The sequence below is a fragment of the Podarcis vaucheri genome, assembly GCF_965113315.1.
Source record: "Podarcis vaucheri genome assembly, chromosome: 2".
NCBI classification, from domain to species: Eukaryota; Metazoa; Chordata; class Lepidosauria; order Squamata; family Lacertidae; genus Podarcis; species Podarcis vaucheri.
The window spans coordinates 106,642,227-106,662,372 of record NC_138760.1 but is presented as its reverse complement, the minus strand read 5'-3'; the positions used below and the strand labels follow the sequence as shown (position 1 = coordinate 106,662,372).

Genomic DNA, 20,146 nt, shown 5'->3' with positions numbered 1-20,146 from the left:
TTTAAGTCCATGGCTCCCTTGACCAACTACATTCAATCTGCCTGCCTGGCTGGCCTCCCACTTTCCTGTCCATTCCCAACAGTAAGGACTGGCGGGCTGGCTGGCTGGGCTCCCTCACCTGCTTGCTTGCTTACTCTGAGGCCGCCTCAGCTCCTGGCAGCCAGCACATCCTGGCCAGCCCCAGAGGCAACATTCACCTGTAGAACGTGCAATCAGAGCTGCTGCAACAAATGCAAGCCTTTGGGAGATGTGAGAGGGCATCAGAGGAAGGAGGGAAGGAAAGAGGGACAGAGGCCAGTGTTTCCCTTGGCACCCCTGACCCTCATTCAAGGCAACCCAAGGTGCCACGGCACACTGCTTGAAAATCATTGGTTTGGGCAGTTGAGGTATGGAAACAATATTCTATCCTTATATAATTGTGTGCATGCTATCTCTGACACAGATTTAAATGCTTAATAAACACATGTATAGTGCTTTTTTCTCTTTTTTAAAAAGAGTTTTGTGGTACTCTCATTTTCCTACTCATATTGAAATACTGCGCCTCAATGAGGCCAAACTTAAATTCACAAAATGTTTAGGGGTATGCGTCCCCCTGCGTCCCCCTTGAATTCAGTGGGACTTGTTCGCACTGTTAGACTTGCTGGGCAAAGGAGGGATAAGCAGCACACACTCACCTGCTGGCCACATGAGGGATAAGCGGCAGAACTCAGATGGATACCAAGCAGCATAAGCGCCAGCAATCATTCCACCCATGGACATGCCAACCAGGTGGAAAGGCTTTTGGTTCAGACCAATGCACTCAACAAAATGAAAGCTGTATATTATCAACTTTCCAACCATATAATGTTTTCCCCCAGCTTCACATTTCTGATTGGGGTGTTGCATATTGTGCAATTTGATGGGTGGGTGTCTGCCACACATGGGAGCAGAATGTTTCCCATTGAACTTGCTATCTCACGGCCTAGGACCCTCGTACCTACGGGACCGCCTCGCCTGGTATGCCCCACGGAGAGCCTCAAGGTCCATAAATAACAACACCCTAGTGGTCCCAGGCCCTAAGGAAGTTAGATTGGCTTCAACCAGAGCCAGGGCCTTTTCAGCACTGGCCCCAACTTGGTGGAACGCTCTGTCTCATGAGACCAGGGCCCTGCAGGATCTGATTTCTTTCCGCAGGGCCTGTAAGACAGAGTTGTTCCGCCTGGTCTTTGGCTTGGAGCCAATTTGATTCCCTCCCCCCCCCCCCATTTTCTTTTTTCTTTTCCTTCTCCTGCAATGAGGCTACATTTTAATATTTTAATGTTCCATTATTTTAATGTTGTATTTTATTTTTGTTTTTAAGTTGTAATCATTCATCTTGTTTTTATTATTGCTTGTAAGCCGCTCTGAGCCCGGCCTTGGCTGGGGAGGGCGGGGTATAAATAAAAAAATATTATTATTATTATCTCAACACATCCAATCATCCAAGGGCCTTGCAGAGAGGGGGTCAGGCAGGCAGGTAAGCGGCCGTGCATCATGGCTAGTGGCAGCAGGGTTAGGCTTGGTTGGTGAAAAGGCCCCTCTGAGCTCCTGGCCCTTGGCCAGTGCCTGATCTGACTAGCTGCTAACGCCAGGCCTGACTGCCATGCTCTTTTCTGCCCAGGAGATTCCAATGGCCAGACTGAGTGGATGGGGACCACCCCGGGGGCTGAGGGTACAGTCCTTCATTTGAAAGCCACCACCTGCAGTTCACTTGCTCACCACAGGGGGCAGCTCATGACGTGGCCTTTCATTCCCATAGGACAGGTGGTGTTGCCCTTCAGGTGTTCTGGACTAAAACACCCACCATTCTTGACCATTGGCCATGCTGGATGGCATCTGATGGGAGTCCAACATCCTCTGGAGGGCATCATGCGAGCAACCCTTGCCCTGGGAGGTATACGGGGAGTTGTGGGGAACCTGCCGCTTAAAAGGTAAAGGGACCCCTGACCATTAGGTCCAGTCATGACCGACTCCGGGGTTGCAGCGCTCATCTTGCTGAGGGAGCCGGTGTTTGTCCGCAGACAGCTTCTGGGTCATGTGGCCAGCATGACTAAGCCACTTCTGGCGAACCAGAGCAGTGCACGGAAATGCCGTTTAGCTTCCCGCCGGAGTGGTACCTATTTATCTACTTGCACTTTGATGTGCTTTTGAACTGCTAGGTTGGCAGGAGCTGGGACTGAACAACAAGAGCTCACCCCATTGCGGGGATTAAAACCGCCGACCTTCTGAGCGGCAAGTCCTAGGCTCTGTGGTTTAACCCACAGCGCCACCCGCGTCCCATGTACCTGCCCCTTATTCAGGATCTATCCTGCCCATTTACATGAAAAGCCTACTCTGCTATAGACCCTGTCCTCCTGCCACTCTAGGTGGTAAAGTTCACTTTCCCCCTCTCACAAGAGCATTGGTTTGCAGCCTTTCAACGGGAACAGACATTTTGCCATTCACGACCACGTTTGTGAATTAATTCATACTTGACGTGATTGACTGAATTATGCATTCTTCCACATGTGTCACTTACTCAGATTGAATTAGCATATTACGGCTGACCTTGTTTTGTTTCGTTCTTTCGAGCAAACTCAGCACTGCTGTGAAAGACGGATCGTCTCCCGCTGGATCCAGTTGTCCATTTCCTTGGGCATAACTGATATCCTCCTGTCGGATAAAATTGCTACAAGGAAGCCCTGGGGGAGGGAGGACTGCTTCAGCAGGTCCATCGCACATTTTGTGGTGGATATATCGCTGTGCTTATCACGCTTTCACCAAGTAGCAAGAAGTTCCAGGAGCACATGCTTACCTGGGTTTGCTTTCCTTACAGAGGGAGACGTTGGAGCTTAATGGCATTGTGTGATATGTAAGTTTATTTACAAGTTATTAGTTTGAGCACAGGTGGAAGTACACAGCTGCAATGCTCTAGCAGCAAATCCCACTGTTTCACATCAAATCTCCAGAGAATGACAGACACTTGCCCCTCCCCAAAAACACTTTCCAGAGCTTGTTGCTTTCTCTCTGTTTCCCTCAAGCATTGTAATCCATATCCCAATACGTTTCTATTGTTTTCCACTCCTACCTAGCATGTCCCCACTGCCTGGAGTGTGTGAAAATAAGGATGAGTCCTCTTCTTTTACCACCTCCTAGCCTTCTTGACCTCTTACCAGTGGCATAGCGTGGGGGGTGCAGGGGGGCCGGCCACACTGGCCGCAACATCTGGGGGGGGGTGCGCGGAAGAGACTCGAGTGCTAAAATCAACGGGTTAGGGGGCGCAAATTACTTGCCTTGCCCTGGGTGCTGACAACCCACGCTACGCCACTGCCTCTTACCTGTAATTTCCCCAACAAAATATGCTCATGATGTCGTGTTATGCTAGCTGGCTAGCATGCCACTGTGTCTGCATTTTTTCTTTATTTAATTATAGCGGGGAGGGCAATTCTTATTGAGACTGCAGGGAGGGGAGCAGAACATAGTCTTACCTCTTCTACAGTTTGGACAGAATGCCTCTTCTCCAAAATGATTCCATAATCATACCATGCAATATAAAGTCTTGAGCTAAACTGAAAGCAGCAGGGGTCTGACTGTACAGTGGGCAGAGGAGGAAATTATATCGCATGAATAGAGTTCTCAGGTTCAGTTAATTAGATCTGCCTGCACAATTCTGTAGAAACATAATAAGCGTGCCAGTCCAAAGACTCAGCAGTCACGGCGGATATCACCTTGCGTTTAGATCTTGACAGTGGCAAATGAGAGAGCAACATGATGAAATTTGCTTGGATCTACAACAGACCACAGAGCCTAGGACTTGCCGATCAGCAGGTTGGCGGTTCGAATCCCCGTGACGGGGTGAGCTCCCATTGCTCGGTCCCTGCTCCTGCCAACCTAGCAGTTCGAAAGCACGTCAAAGTGCAAGTAGATAAATAGGTACCACTCCGGCGGGAAGGTAAACAGCATTTCCGTGCGCTGCTCTGGTTCGCCAGAAGCGGCTTAGTCATGCTGGCCACATGACCCGGAAACTGTACACCAGCTCCCTCGGCCAGTAAGGCGAGATGAGCGCCGCAACCCCAGTCGGTCACGACTGGATCTAATGGTCAGGGGTCCCTTTACCTTTCTTTACAACAGACCTAGGAAGTCTGTGGCTACTGGCTTTGTCTTGTCCAATGAAATCATCTAGCAGTTCCTGCAGCCATGAATCGAAAGCTATCCATTTCAGTAGCTTTTCAACATTGTCACATGCATAGGCCTAAGGCTATAATTTTTTCTCACACCAGGAGACACTGGGTGGGGTTTGTAAACATACATGGATGTCCACATGTGTCACCAATGAAAGTATGGTGTGTCACCCATGTTAAGCAAGGCTCAAAAGGAGAGGATGCATGTGATTTCCAACACATGCATTGTAGTTTTTTCACAGTGTCCTCATCAAAAAGCCATCTCATATCTTTCCCCCTTCTGTTTGATCTGGATTTGCCATTTCCACGTTGCTGTTATTTTAATTGTTTTGAGTGGAAGCAATAAATCCAGATTAGATGGGGAAATAATATGGGGTGGCATGGTGATGAGGATGCCAGCCTGTGGACACTGCACAGAATTTTCATGCAGGATCAGCACCATAAGCAGCTGTGTGGAAGCGCCCACAGCTAGGAGAAGGCCTGTGTGTCCAAATTGCACAAAATAACCAGCCAACCAGCCCCTGGGCCAGGCTATTTCACTGAGTGTGCTTCAGGAAATGGGCACAGCTGGCATCAAATGAGATGGTGGGGAAATTTGCACTAATTTGCACCTTCCAAAACAACACACAAACCGAAACACAGGCATCCTTCGAAATCCACACTTATCCAAACCATGCCGTGCAATTCTCCAAGGGAGTACCGGTTACATGAATTCAAAGTGTACATACATCCGTTAAAATAACATTCAAAATACATTCTATCAGGAGAAATTGCTTTTAAAAAAAAGTATATAATAGCCAAAATTGCATGCAAAAATGTGTATGGTGGGAGAAATTTGCACTAAAATGCTGATGCATTTTCACGATATGGAAATGTGATGAACTCAAAAGACTGGAAAAATTAGAGAGAAAGGAAAACTGACCGATTTATCCATCCTTAGGCAGCCTGGCGTGCTCTGGTCCATGGGGTCACGAAGAGTCAGACATGACTAAATGACTAAACAACAACAGGCAGCCATAGTGCCACCAGATTTCACATCGCCTTGCCTTCCTTGGCCCATGGCAGTTTCACTTTCCCTGACTTTAGAGGTCCTTCTGATACTGAAAAGAGAAGTGAAGCATGGAGCAATCCTGGGTCAACCAGGCCATCCCATTCTCCCTTTCTCCAGCAAGCCTCTAGACCACAGATGGACTGCAATGGTGGCCTTAGGCCTTCCATTCTATTTTTAATCTGGCAGATGCTGTGTCAGCCCTGCAGTAGATGGGCTGAGGGCTCATGGGACAAGAGAGGCAGGATGGCCTTATCACTTGGCCTTGCGCACACAGCTGCACATGTGATAATGTCTCCTCATCTGTCGAATATGCCACCAGCCGGCCACTTGACCTAGGGTGATTTGGGCAGGAAAGCCATTAGTGAAATGGGAAATTAGCTACTATGTTTATATCACTTCATGATGGTGTATGAGTTCTGAATAATGATGAGTTGCTATGTATTTAACCAAACTGCCATCAGTCCCCTTATTTTCTTTTACATTCTTCTAATGCTTGTCTCCAAGAAACTATTCCCGCCCCCCATTGACAAAGCAGCCATTTTTACCACAATAGCCTCCAGAATATGGGAAGCCTAAACATTTCACAGACTGGTTTTGAACTAATATTTATTTAGTATTTTTTAAAAAAGTTACATGCACCCCAAACTCCAAGCGGAGAGAGATTCCCGTGCATACCTCAAGTTTGGTTTTCTGGGAAAGGAAACTGGAGACGATGTTGTCTTTGTACTGTATTGGCTTTATTTATACATACAGTGGTACCTCGGGTAAAGTACTTAATTCGTTCCAGAGGTCCGTGCTTAACCTGAAACTGTTCTTAACCTGAAGCACCAGTTTAGCTAATGGGGCCTCCTGCTGCCGCCTCGCCGCCGGAGCACGATTTCTGTTCTCATCCTGAAGCAAAGTTCTTAACCTGAAGCACTATTTCTGGGTTAGCGGAGTCTGTAACCTGTAACCCGAGGTACCACTGTATATACCACCTGAGGATAAGAGCGAAGGGCTTGCAGCATTAACTTTCCAACAGAGCTTGTTCCCCTATTAGGTTTCTAGGTGTGTTCCCAAAGTCATAGCTTTGGATTCAGCAAGTCAAGCCTCTGTGCCTCTTCTCAGCCTAGGACAAGGCAAGATTGGCTATTCAGCTTCCTTCCTTCCTTCCTTCCTTCCTTCCTTCCTTCCTTCCTTCCTTCCTTCCTCCCTCCCTCCCTCCCTCCCTCCCCTCACTCACACACACAGAGAGAGAGAGAGTCAGAGAGGAAGTAGATAGAAGCTAAGCCCTGTTTCAAAATGCCTCTCCTTTGAGAGCTCTACCATGGCCTGTTCCATACCCCAAAAGTGTCTTGAAAAAGAGGGACAAACCATTCTTTTTGGGGAAAGCATGGCAGCCATTTGGTTCGTAATTTCATGTTGCGATTCCACCCCCTGGGGGGAAAAAAACCACTTGTTTCAGGGCCATAATCTTGTGCCCCCCAAAAGCACTTTTTTGAGGGGGGGAACTGAGGTCCGAAATCACGTGAGATCATGGCAACCCAAATGGCCGCCATCATGCTTCTGCAATAAAGAATGGGAGGATGGTGTCTAGGAAGACAGCGTCCCAGATGTTGGCTTCCAAGTGTTGGAGGGTGTGCTGTTCTGCTTGGGTGCCTGACCACACCTCAGGGTTACAACCAAGAATCGTAGGGATGAGAGGAAACTGGTCTCTGTATGGATGGTGAGTCTTCGCAGAAAAAGCTTCTCGTGCTGTAGTTGCTTAGCAGGGCTAGGCCTCAGCTGTTATGCCGCTCTGATGAAAACAGCGAAGCATCGAGCCAAGCCTTGCTTCAATGCCACTGGCTAGCTACTTCTGAATAGCCAGCGCCGCTTGGGTGCCCAAGACGCTGGCTGCCAGGCAACTCATCACCAGAACAAACACCTTGACCGTCCAAGCTCAGACAGCCCTGTCAATAAGGAAGCTGGCCAGCACACAGCCTCATTAAATCTCCCCAGCTGCGAACACAAGTCCAGACCTTGTTCCAGCAGCACACTGGCTACCTTGTTCTTCATCACCCCCTCTCCGGCACACATGATGGGGAAATCAAAACTGAGGGAGCCGGAGGAAGAGAAAGGAGAAAAAGCAGCAGCCCCCCTTCATCACCAATGGCAAGTCATACCCCCAGTGCTTCTGCGGCACACAAAGGGAACTCAAGATCACTCCAGGTTGATTTTTATCACTCCAGGACAATTTAGATGGGCAGATGCATCTGGTTCTGAATTAGTAATGTAGTTTGGAATCCCTGGAGCATATTTGCATTGGAAGGAGAGCCTTTGTCATCACCCAAATTGTGTCTACCCAAAGATGGGTATTGCAGGGTAAGGAAAAAACAACCTGATCGATAATAATCTTACCCAAGGATTCTCTCTCTCTCTCTCTCTCTCTCTCTCTCTCTCTCTCTCTCACACACACACACACACACACACACACACAGACACAAAAATACCATTTTGTCAGGAGAAAAGTGAGGCCACACTAGCTAACTCCAAACCCACTGTTGTGTCCTTCCCACCCCACCCACGAATGGGGGTGGGGGGCGTAGGAGGTTTAAAAGGCCATAGGTGTCAAAAGCATCTTGTGGAGAGAAGGGAGGGGGTGACGGAGAGGTGGTGGACTTTAGCTGGCAAATCAAATAATTAGAGGCGCTTCACATAATGAGTGCATAATGAGAGTCAATGTGGTGCAGTGGTTAGAGTGCTCTGCTATGACCTGGGAGATGAGGGTTCGAATCCCCACTCAGCCTAAAGCTTTCTGGGTGATCTTGGGCCAGTCACAGTCTCTCAGCCTAACCTATCTCACAGGGTTTCTGTGAAGATAAAACGAGGAGAAGGGAGAGCAGGACATGTGACCTTGCACTCCTGAGAGGAAAGGCTGGGGGTATAAATCGAATAAACAGGCAGCGGATGCAAGAGAGAGCACCCTGGTCATGGGGCAGAAGCTGGCACCCGTTCCCTGACAAGCTTGTGCCACAGTCTGTATAACAATAACGCTTGCAAGTATGTTTGTTGCATCCGTATGTTGTCATTTGGTCTCAGGCCCCAACGCCTGAAAACACCCTTGAGAGTGTTCCTCCAGAGAGATGCTCTCTTACTCTTCCAACACATGAAATTAGCTGTGTCTCTATTGCGTCTCGCCTTCGGCCCAGCCACCTTTTAAGGGAATAAGCAGGAGGAGATGAAGGTCACGATTTCCTGCGAGGAGGAACGCTCTGAGGGAAATACCTTTTGAAGGCACACATCTGCCCTTATGCAGGTCGTCCAGAGCGTGGCCTGTGGAGAAAGAGGAATGCAGCAAGCGGGGCCAGATGGCTACAAAGCAGAACACAGCCTGCTGGTGTAGCTCCTTCCATCCATTGTGTCAGAAGCAGTTAATCATAGATGAGCAGGAAGCGTTAACAGTTTCCTCACGTACCTGACAGCAAATGCGGGGGGGGGGGGGACAAACAATACATTTTAACTCTTTGCTGCTCTCGTTAGTACCGGTGTTGTCAGCTCACTTGTACGTTGCTTGCGTCCAAGAATCTTCTTCAAGGCATTTGTGTTAGAGTTACCAGGTTTCCTTCTTTGAATCGCAGAATTGCAGAGTTGGAAGGGACCACAAGGGTCATCTAGTCCAAGCCCCTGCAATGCAGGAATCTGTTTGCCGAACATGTGGCATCAAACCCACAGCCCTTAGATTAAGAGTCTCTTTCACCTTTGCTATGAAGGTTAGGAATGCAGTGACCAAAAAAGTTCTGAATTCAGCTGGGACCCGGGTGTGAGCATGCTGGTGTTTCCACCACAATGTCAACGTAAAGCATCGCTCACAATCTGCAGTGCTGCAGAACTGAATATTTTGGGTCATGGAAATGATCCTGCCTTTACATCTGTGAGCTTTTGACTCACACAGCGGGTGGCGCTGTGGTCTAAGCCGCCAAGCCTCTGGGGCTTACCGATCTGAAAGTTGGCAGTTCGAATCTGCTTGACGGGGTGAGCTCCCATTGCCCTGTCCCAGATCCTGCCAACTTAGCAGTTTGAAAGCACACCTATGCATGTAGATAAGTAGGTACCACTGCGGTGGGAAGGTAGACAGCGTTTCCGTGCACTCTGGCACTCGTCACGGTGTCCTGCTGTGCCAGAAGTGGTTTGGCCATGCTGCCTACATGATCCAGAAAGCTGTCTGTGGACAAACTCTGGCTCCCTGCCTGAAAGTGAGATGAGCGCCACAACTCCATAGTTGCCTTTGACCGGACCAGGGGTCCTTTACCTTTTACCTCTTCTGCGAATGTGGGGACAATACCCAAACAAGGGGGAGGGGGGGCATGTTAGAAGGAATGAAGTGGATGCTAGCCAAACAGGCCTTGACATATTTCCAACTGAAAGTGGTGGGGCTCTTATTCTGCTTTTGATGTGTGTATGCGTTCTTTTGTAGTAATCACTCCCCAATTTTGGGAAGAGGAACTGCAGATAAGGCTTAGCCATATGTTCCGACTGTTCCAATTTACCAGGAGCGGTCTCTATCTTTAGGAATCTGTTGCTGAACATAAGAAAAGGCTGCTGGATCAGGCCAATGACCCATCTAGCCAACCCAGATGCCTCTGGGAATATACTGCAAGCAGGACCTGAGCGCAAGAGCGCTCTCGTCTCCTGTGTTTTCAAGCAGGAGGCAGTGGAGGTACAGGAATGCCAGCTGCTGGGACCTCCAAGTAGGGAGGATGTTATGGGGAGCAGGTCCTGTTTCCGAGTTTCCCATAAACATTTGGTTGGCCATGGTGAGAGCAGGGTGCCAGACTGGCTGCCCTGATTCAAGAGGCTCTTCTTATGTACTTATGCTCTTAGATAATGTGTTTTATCCCAGTGGAATTCAGGGGTTCATCTCCAGATCACACGAACCAATAGAAGAGCTCTTGCAGGTTGCCTTTCCGTACAGGTCCACCCTACCTATTTCCATTTGAATTCAGATCTTGCCATTTCTATGCAGAGCAACTGTGAGTTGATTGGTCGATGCTGGCAAGCCAGCAGCCAAGATTTCGCACAACTCATTGAGGCAGCTTTCTTCTCCCCAGCAAAAAGTGCTCATTGCTCCGATCCTTGGAAGGGCTGGAAAGGCAGAATTGCACACACACACACACACACACACACACACACACACACACAGTACTGCTAAAAAGATACAGATGCAGCTCAGACGATCCAAACAGGTTTAGGTGCATTTTGACACAGCCCGGTTTTCAAGGAGAATTTTAAGTGAGGCTCACACACAAAACGGCTAAGAACACGGCCCGCCTCGCACGCTGGAATTTGGCATATTGCTGCAGCATGGGCTCCTGCACTTGATTTCTTGCAGATGTTGCTCCGAGGCCCTCAGAATGGAAACAGCTGTCATCTAGACGAGGAGGAAAGAGCCTTTGGGTTTGGTGCCACACACAGCTTTCTTCGGGCGACTTCACAGATGGCCATCACTCTGTCCCGAGACTCACGGTGGAGCAACAGCTAACGTTAAGGAGTTGCATCTCTCTTTATGGGACACGGAATCTCTGTTGCACACAGACCACCCCACATTTCATCTTTCCTATTCTGCAGCCCCCTTTGCAGGCACGCCGCCATGCTGATCTATGTTACTGCATCTTTAAGACGAATAGGATCTTAAGAGTAAGCCGGTCAGTTAACGGACTTGCCTAGAAGAGATTAAGTGCCGCTGATCACATAATCATAGCATCATTGAGTTAGAAGGGACTCCTTGAGGGTCCTCTAGCCCAATCCCCAGCAATTCAGGAATCTCAACTAAACCATTCTCAAACACCCCTGTGTAAAGGTCAGAGGGGGCAGGGTTTCTGTTGAGGCAGGGGATTAGCTGTGGGAGGAGCTTATCAGAGTTTGCAGGGCATCAGTTGAAGAAGGAGCAAAAAGGGTTTTCTTGTGTCTGTGTGTTTCTTTGTGGCTCATTAGCTGTTTTCCCTGTGTAAAGGTCAGAGGGGGCAGGGTTTCTGTTGAGGCAGGGGATTAGCTGTGGGAGGAGCTTATCAGAGTTTGCAGGGCAGCGGCCCGCGCCTAGCGGCGCGTGCAGTTACATCCATCTTTTAGATTTAGGGGAGCTAGTCTCAAACGTTTGTTGGGGGAGATCTAGGTGTTTTTTTTGTGTGGGGGAAGTTATTTGTCCTGTCTTCAAGCTTTTTATGATGGAGGACCTCTGTAGCCAACCCCAACGACACGATCTCAAGATGGAAGGGGAGGGAACAGCTGCAGTCGCCTGCGATTCCTGCGCAATGTTTGCCATCTTGCCAAAGGTTGCAGGCAGCTTTACCTGCAGCAATTGCATGTTGATTGCCCTCTTAAAAGACAAAGTCCAGCAACTGGAGGAACGTGTAGCTACGCTCCAAAGAATTAGAGAGCTGGAGCTCTTCTTGGAAGCAACAGAGCACACCGTCTCCACCAAGGAGGAGACAGGGGACTCCCCTGAGAAGGAGTCTAGTTCACCAACACAGGAGCCAGATATATGGAGAAACGTGACTCAAAGAAGTAGGAGGCCCAGGGTTCACTCTGATTGCTTACAAATACACAATCGCTTTGAGGTCCTCTCCCCTAGCATGGAAGACGAAGAGCAGACTCCATTTGAGGATCTCTCCCTCATTACAGTCGACCAGGTATATGAAGACGAGCAGCAAAGTCAGTCCTCAGGGAATGTGCAGGCGACCTTGGAACGGACAGCTCACGGAAGAACCCCGACCAAACCCAAGAGGAGGCGTGTAGTGGTGATAGGGGATTCCCTACTGAGGGGAACAGAAGCAGTGATCTGTGGGCCTGACAAGATGTCTCGGGAAGTGTGCTGTCTCCCCGGGGCTAAGATCCAAGATGTAACTGAACGACTGCAAGGAATCATAAAACCCACTGACAAATACCCCTTCCTCTTGGTTCATGTGGGAACCAATGACACTGCAAGCAATAGCCTCCAGAAGATCAAAAAAGACTACGAGGCTCTCGGCAGGAAATTGAAGCAACTAAATGCACAAATTGTCATCTCATCTGTCCTCCCAGTTGAACGACGTGGCCCAGGGAGAGAGGGGAAAATAGTGGAAGTGAACAGCTGGCTTCGCAAATGGTGTAAACAGGAACGGTTTGGATTCTTAGATCACGGACTGCAGTTTCTTGAAGATGGACTTCTGGCAAGTGATGGGCTGCACCTCACAACGGTTGGGAGAAATGTTTTTGCCAAAAATCTCAGAAACCTCATCAGGAGGGCTTTAAACTGACTAATGTGGGGGAGGGAGACAGTGCTCCTGAAGGTAGGAGTCTATCAATTAATGAAGATGATCATCCAAATGTCATAGACCAAATGGAGCAAACAGCACGCGGACCTAGTGGTGGGAGGAAAAAATCCTTAAATAAGAGACACGGGGGAATGATTAATGGACTTCAATGTCTGTACACTAATGCGCAAAGCATGGGAAATAAACAAGATGAGCTTGAGCTCTTGGTACAGCAAACTAAATATGACATAATAGGCATCACTGAAACCTGGTGGGATAAGTCCCACGATTGGAATGTAATAATGGGGGGATACAATCTATTTCAGAGAAACAGACCAGACAAGAAAGGAGGAGGAGTGGCGTTATATGTCAGGGATGTGTATACCTGTGAAGAGATCCAAGATTTAGATCCTCAACGCCAAAGTGAGAGCATTTGGGTCAAAATTAAGGGAGAGAAGAATAACAGAGACCTCATTGTGGGAGTTTACTATAGATCCCCAAGCCAAACGGAGGACATAGATGATGCCTTCCTGGAACAGATGGCCAAGCATGCAAAAGGAAGGGAGATAGTAGTAATGGGGGACTTCAATTACCCGGATATCTGTTGGACGTCAAACTCAGCCAAGAGCATAAGGTCAAACAGATTCCTCACTGGCCTTGCAGACAACTTCATTGTCCAGAAAGTGGGAGAAGCAACAAGAGGAACAGCCATTTTAGATCTGGTCCTAACCAATGTCGATGACCTGGTTAGTGGGGTAGAAGTGGAAGGATCATTAGGCGCGAGTGATCATGCTCTTCTGAAGTTTACTATACAGCGGAAAGGAGCAGCCAAGCATACTAGGACTCAATTTCTTGACTTTAAGAAAGCCGACTTCATAAAACTTAGGGAAGTGCTGGGTGAGATCCCATGGACAACAATACTAAAAGGAAAGGGAGTTCATGATGGCTGGGAGTTTGTTAAGAGGGAGATACTAAAAGCACAACGTCAGGCAATACCAATGAGACGGAAACATGGAATGTGCCTAAAGAAGCCAGGGTGGCTATCTAAAGAACTTTTAACTGAATTAAGATTAAAAAAGGATGTGTACAAAAAATGGAAAAGGGGGGAAACCACCAAAGAGGAATTCAAACAAATAGCCAGCACGTGTAGACACAAAGTCAGAAAAGCTAAAGCACAGAATGAACTCAGGCTTGCTAGAGAGGTTAAAAGCAACAAAAAAGGCTTTTATGGGTATGTTCGTAGCAAAAGGAAGAACAAAGAAACAATGGGGTCACTCAGAGGAGAAGATGGTGAAATGCAAACAGGGGACAAAGAAAGGGCTGAACTCCTCAATGCCTTCTTTGCCTCAGTCTTCTCCGATAAAGAAAACAATGCCCGACCTGAAGAATTTGGAGCAAATGATTCAGCAAAGGAAACACAGCCCAGAATAACTAAGGAGATAGTACAAGAATATTTGGCTAGTTTAGATGTATTCAAGTCTCCAGGGCCAGATGAACTGCATCCAAGAGTATTAAAAGAACTGGCAGATGTGATCTCAGAACCACTGGCAGTCATCTTTGAGAATTCCTGGAGAACAGGCGAAGTCCCGGCAGACTGGAGGAGGGCAAATGTTGTCCCTATTTTCAAAAAGGGGAAAAGAGAGGACCCAAATAATTACCGCCCAGTCAGTCTGACATCAATACCAGGGAAGATTCTGGAGCAGATCATTAAGCAAACAGTCTGTGAGCACCTAGAAAGGAATGCTGTGATCACCAATAGTCAGCATGGATTTCTGAAAAATAAGTTATGTCAGACTAACCTGATCTCATTTTTTGACAGAATTACAAGCCTGGTAGATGAAGGGAACGCAGTGGATGTAGCCTACCTTGATTTCAGCAAGGCATTTGACAAGGTGCCCCATGATATTCTTGTAAAGAAGCTGGTAAAATGCGGTCTTGACTATGCTACCACTCAGTGGATTTGTAACTGGCTGACTGACCGAACCCAAAGGGTGCTCATCAATGGTTCCTCTTCATCCTGGAGAAGAGTGACTAGTGGGGTGCCACAGGGTTCTGTCTTGGGCCCGGTCTTATTCAACATCTTTATCAACAACTTGGATGATGGACTCAAGGGCATCCTGATCAAATTTGCAGATGACACCAAACTGGGAGGGGTGGCTAACACCCCAGAGGACAGGATCACACTTCAAAACGACCTTGACAGATTAGAGAACTGGGCAAAAACAAACAAGATGAATTTTAACAGGGAGAAATGTAAAGTATTGCACTTGGGCAAAAAAAATGAGAGGCACAAATACAAGATGGGTGACACCTGGCTTGAGAGCAGTACATGTGAAAAGGATCTAGGAGTCTTGGTTGACCACAAACTTGACATGAGCCAACAGTGTGACGCGGCAGCTAAAAAAGCCAATGCAATTCTGGGCTGCATCAATAGGAGTATAGCATCTAGATCAAGGGAAGTAATAGTGCCACTGTATTCTGCTCTGGTCAGACCACACCTGGAGTACTGTGTCAGGTTCTGGGCACCACAATTCAAGAAGGACACTGACAAACTGGAACGTGTCCAGAGGAGGGCAACCAAAATGGTCAAGGGCCTGGAAACGATGCCTTATGAGGAACGGCTAAGGGAGCTGGGCATGTTTAGCCTGGAGAAGAGGAGGTTAAGGGGTGATATGATAGCCATGTTCAAATATATAAAAGGATGTCACATAGAGGAGGGAAAAAGGTTGTTTTCTGCTGCTCTGGAGAAGCGGACACGGAGCAATGGATCCAAACTACAAGAAAGAAGATTCCACCTAAACATTAGGAAGAACTTCCTGACAGTAAGAGCTGTTCGACAGTGGAATTTGCTGCCAAGGAGTGTGGTGGAGTCTCCTACTTTGGAGGTCTTTAAGCAGAGGCTTGACAACCATATGTCAGGAGTGCTCTGATGGTGTTTCCTGCTTGGCAGGGGGTTGGACTCGATGGCCCTTGTGGTCTCTTCCAACTCTATGATTCTATGATTCTATGATTCTATGATTCTATGCACCCTCACTAAGAGCTGTTTGACAGCGGAATGGTCTTCCTCAGGAGGTTGTGGACTCTTCTTCCTTGGAGGTTTTAAAGCAGAGGTTGGGTGGCCATCTGTCATGGGTGCCTTACCTGAGATTCCTGCATTGTAGGACAAGATGGTCCTTGGGTCCTTTCCAACTCTACCATTCTATGATTCTCTGTTAACAAGACCACGATCTGCAATAACTTTGGCTATTTTAGAGGGAACCTGTGCCTGGGCTATCCCACCCCTCTTTATATAAAAACAATTTACTATCCTGTCTGTTAATATACTCCCCTACAATGCCAAGTAAAAATACTTCTGTTTCCCCCCCCAAATGTATGTTTCAACATATTTTTCATCTCATTGTATATCATTTCCCAGAAGCTTTTCACTTTCTTACATTCCCACCACTTGTGATAAAATTATCCTTCTTTTTCTATACATTTCCAACATTTATTACTTATTTTATTCTTGTGCCCTTGTTAGTGTCCTTTGCATCATTTAAGTCTCCACTTCCAGGGATTACCACCCCTTGTTTGAAGTTCTCTACTTTGTTAATCGTTTCCCTGAGAAAATAACACAGAGCCTCACTGGGCAAGTAAACAAAAGCTACTGTTATTGGCTCTCCTTAAAGGTAAAGGGACCCCTGACCACTAGGTCCAGTCGTGACCGACTCTGGGGTTGCGGCGCTCATCTCGCTTTATTGGCCGAGGGAGCCAACGTACAGCTTCCGGGTCATGTGGCCAGCATGACTAAGCCGCTTCTGGCCAACCAGAGCAGCACACGGAAACGCCGTTTACCTTCCTGCCTATTTATCTACTTGCACTTTGATGTGCTTTCAAACTGCTAGGTTGGCAGGAGCTGGGACCGAGCAATGGGAGATTTGAACTGCCGACCTTCTGATCAGCAAGTCCTAGGCTCTGTGGTTTAACCCACAGTGCCACCCGCGTCTCTCCTTACAAACTGCCTATTACAATACCTGCCTGCCACCAAGAGACTTTCTTCTGTTACGACATACAGTCATTTTCTTAGCTGCGATTATCACAACTCCCTGCATTTTGATGACCCCAGTGCACTAAATTGCTCTCTTCAAGCCCCTGCTGCCTTATGATTCTTTTTCTGCAAACCCTTTCCATTGAAGGGGCTTCCTGCAATAAAAGCATGTCCAGATGTTCCTGCTTTCATCTTGTTTTGATCGCGGACTCTTTCTAACAGGAGCCAACCCTCAGTTTTGTCTGTAGAGTACAGATGGACCAAAAATGTGGGTGTGGTTTGCTTTAGCTTCCTGTTGTTTGGGATCCAATTCATTAACACCAGTGATTCACCTGTAGTATTTATCATAAGCCTGGAGGAATTCATTAGACCTTTCTATGACTGGCTTCATCCTCCAGGCAAGGATGGCATAAAGGCTTCTTCTTCCATTCACATTGTCTTTTAATCCATGCTTTTAATCAATGGACTTATGTGGACTTGATCTCATGGCAACAGCCAATTGCGCCAAATAGGAGCAGGAAAGATGGTATGTGTAGATGGATAATGTGTGCAGGATTAATGATCACACACACACACACACACACACACACACAAAGTGAGAGAGAGAGAGACAAACACTCGTTTAGGTGGTTTTCTGATAAGGTGACTTGATTATAATGACCCACAACTGGCCCACACTCAGGGACTGACTTGCCCTGTCAAAGGTAGCTGCCCTGGCCTTCTGAATTCACTTGACCAGCCAGTCTGTTTGGGCTTCATATAAACAGCATTATACATCTTGTTGACCAACCATGGCACCATTACTTGGGAGTCTTAATGTGTTCGGTAGGCTGCACTATATGCTTATCTGGTAGTAGTTCCTGTTGAAACTCAGTAAAACTTACTTCTCAAGAGGCATGTGCAGAACTGAACTGTTGGCTTAGCCTGGCTTCACAGAATATTAAGACTATATGCAGCCTTTGCCCACGCAATAGTATCTGCTGTTGAGCTACCCATGGCAGTAGTAAATTGTTTCCACTTGCCAACTCGCACATCTTAATCTGTTCTTCGGACAGATAAAGGATTCAACATGTTGCCAACTCTTGGCTGCTTCCTTCTTCCTTTGACTGATGCCATTAACCTCTAAAATTGCTATAGAAACTTTTATGAAGTTAAGGGTGAAATCACAGGCTTACATTTGGTATTTGGGGGGTTTCACCAGTGCATCAGAGAGTGACGGTTGTCAAATTCAGCACATGCGTGTTTTTCCTCTCCTCGATGCATCACCATGAATCTCTACACCTCTCTGGAATATGCTGATTAACACCAGTTAACGATCTGTCCCCAATTAACAATCTGTATGTAATTTCAAGAAGTAATTATATGTAATTATTGGCAATTATGGACTACCGATAAAGGTATTATGCATATGCAACTCCCTCCAAAGTACAAACCATTCCTTTGGTTATCTGAAAACGGCACATTAAAGATATGTGTGCTATGCATGTTTACTCAGAAGCAAGTCCTGTTGAGTTCAACGGGTTTGCTCCCAGGTAAGCAGGCAGAGAATTGCAGCTTTATAGACAGCAATCCTCAAATCATGTCTGACTGAGTCACACCTTGATAAACTGCATTTTTAAAGATCTTATTATTAAAATGGTCATTTAAATAACAAATGCATAAAATGTAGCTAGGATAGGTACCTGTAGTACAGTTCAATGCAGGCTGAATTTTTCATATAAAATATTTCATAAATAAAATTTTGTGCTAATAGTAGTAGTACTAGTCTCATTGTTTTCTAGGAGGTTCAGTCACATTAGTTGCTTTGGGCCTAAGATGTAATATGCCAACTTCTTGGTGCCCTAATACCTTAAAACAAACCTAAGAACTGATTGATTTGACCAGGGCATAAATCAGGGGTGGTTCTTCAGGTGTCGTTGGACTGCCAACCCCTTTCAGCCCCAGCCAGCATGCCCAAGGGTCAGGGAAAATGAGATCTGGGGTCCACCAATGTCTGTAGGGCCACAGCGTCCACCCCAGCCTAAATGAATCATGCTCATACATTTAGTAAACCATATCTAGGTTTCCCTCCCCTCTAAATTTCCCATTTATGTCTACCATTTCTAATCCATTTAAGGTGTTAACATGGTCATCATGGTTCTGTCCAATAAGTGAAAAGGCAACACAGGAAGTGGCAGTTTGTACAAACCATGGCTAGTTAACAATGTGTGATAGACAAAATGGGATGTTTCCACTTGTGAGTGTAAGTCAAATGATTACTGCAGACTGTACTGCCATTCCCAAGATCCAGGGGTTATGAGGTGAACCTGCAGCCCACACAAGTTCCCTTGCTCTCTTATATGTCATGGACAGCTTTGTGTGCTTCAGCTGCATTGAAATGCATTGGGAACTGTCTTCTTGTGAGATGTCAATGGGGCACATCAGAATGATAACAGACACTGTGGGTTCTATTCCACTGAGCATAAAATGAGTCAAAAGGAAATAAACATATACCCCCTAATGAGATGACAGCGAATAGAATCTACTGTAAAAAACACACACCAATATATTTTCAGTTTGGGCCAATATGTTCATTCATTGAAGCCAAGAAAGTCTTTCTTTTTATACATCACCTTGTTTCTTTTTCTTTCTTTATTTTTTTTGTGTGAAAAAAAAAAATCATAATTATCACATTCTCCTTATGCACAACAAAAAGATTCTTAGCTGTGCTATGGATACATCCGTATCTGAGATTTCCTTCCAAGTCACTGCTTTCCAATAGGCAAGGCCATCTGTTCCCTCAGCGCTACATGTACATTGATCCAAGGCCTGTTCCACAGTGGAGCTGGAGCAGGCCCAAAGACCCCATTTCTTAGGTCCAACTGGAGAGTCAGGGCTCCCACACCTGTCTGTTTGTTTGTCTGCCCCATTCCCCTCACACCAATTTGGGTTTTGCCATCTATTCCCATTGACTCTTGTTCTAACAGAGCCACCCAGTTCTCCACAGGTGGTGTAAGCTGGCAAGATCCTATTTAGCTGGGGGTCTACTGAAACCCGTTTTACAGCCCTGTACAACAACCAAAAGGGAAAAAAAGAAAAAAAGAATTTCCTTCTTTCCCGCTGTCTCATCTGAAAACAATATAGAACACATCTGGGTGTCAATCTCCCAATTGTTTAAAGCATACAGAGAAAAAAATCACATCCACCATAGCACACAGTACACTTTGAGCCCTATGTATATAACTACCATGTTGAAGCTGTTGTTGCTTTGTTCTACTTCCAAAGAATGGACTCCATTCTACCCTGAGGATAGGCCCTTCAAACTGCCTTCGTAATGGGTTTGAAGTGATTATCTCCCAAGGGTAGGCTTTAAGTCTGACATGATTAGGATGTATTCGTTTCATTATGAATTTCAGAAGAAGGCAGTGTTGAAGATACCTCTTGGTAATGAACAGCAGTTAACAAATGCCAGGAAACTAGAGCACCAGAAAACAATTCTATACTCAAAACAAGTTCATGCTGACACCACACAACTGAACCATTTACAACTGTTTTGGTCTATCCTCCCAAAAGTAGCTGAATTATTTTTTTTAGCGACTCCAGCCCTCTCCAAATAGATGTAAACTTCCTTCTTAGACCTGGGTTCTTTTTCCAAACATTT

General features: G+C 46.6%; 1 protein-coding gene across 1 annotated transcript in view; it reads left to right on the top strand.

Annotated features, from left to right (window-relative positions):
- Window positions 1-20,146, top strand: part of LOC309525153 (uncharacterized protein C3orf49) — a 254,711-nt gene that overhangs the window by 170,196 nt on the left and 64,369 nt on the right. The gene's annotated exons all lie outside the window — the stretch shown is intronic.